Here is a 583-nt window from a genome sequence, read left to right on the forward strand (position 1 = left end):
GCCTGCTGCACTAGTGTGAGAGAGTTTGGTTGGGAAATCTTCCACATTGATCCAAGAGTGACGTCACCATCATCATCTTCATCAACAGCTGTCACAGCTGGCAGAGAGCCATGACCAAGACCATCCATTAATTGAACTGCACTGCAGTGTGCAGTGTGCAAATGTAACCAAATGTATAGTTTCACAATCTGTACATTTCCTAACTATATCAGACAGTCATTTAGGCAGGGCCCCCCTGGAACCAGTGAACCGCCAAGGAATGACGTCACCACTATCTTCTTTTTCTTCATCACCACCACGATAGTCATCATATCATCATCAACAGCTGTCACTACTGGCAGAGAGCCAGGCTGCCAGCAGCACAGAGACCCCCCCCCCCCCCCAGTAGCCTATATGGCCAGTGGGCAGTGATTCTCTTTTATCAATCAAGTTTTCTTCACAGTAGGCCTATAATCTTGCACATAAAGGTGTACAAAAGTCACACTGAACACTTGAGCGTGCACACCCGGACACACACACACACACACACTTTGGATCATGGTGTATGAAATATTTCTCAATGGAAATGTCATGTGTTGAAAGC

The sequence above is a fragment of the Protomyctophum bolini genome (assembly GCF_963924005.1).
Source record: "Protomyctophum bolini genome assembly, chromosome: 5".
NCBI classification, from domain to species: domain Eukaryota; kingdom Metazoa; phylum Chordata; class Actinopteri; order Myctophiformes; family Myctophidae; genus Protomyctophum; species Protomyctophum bolini.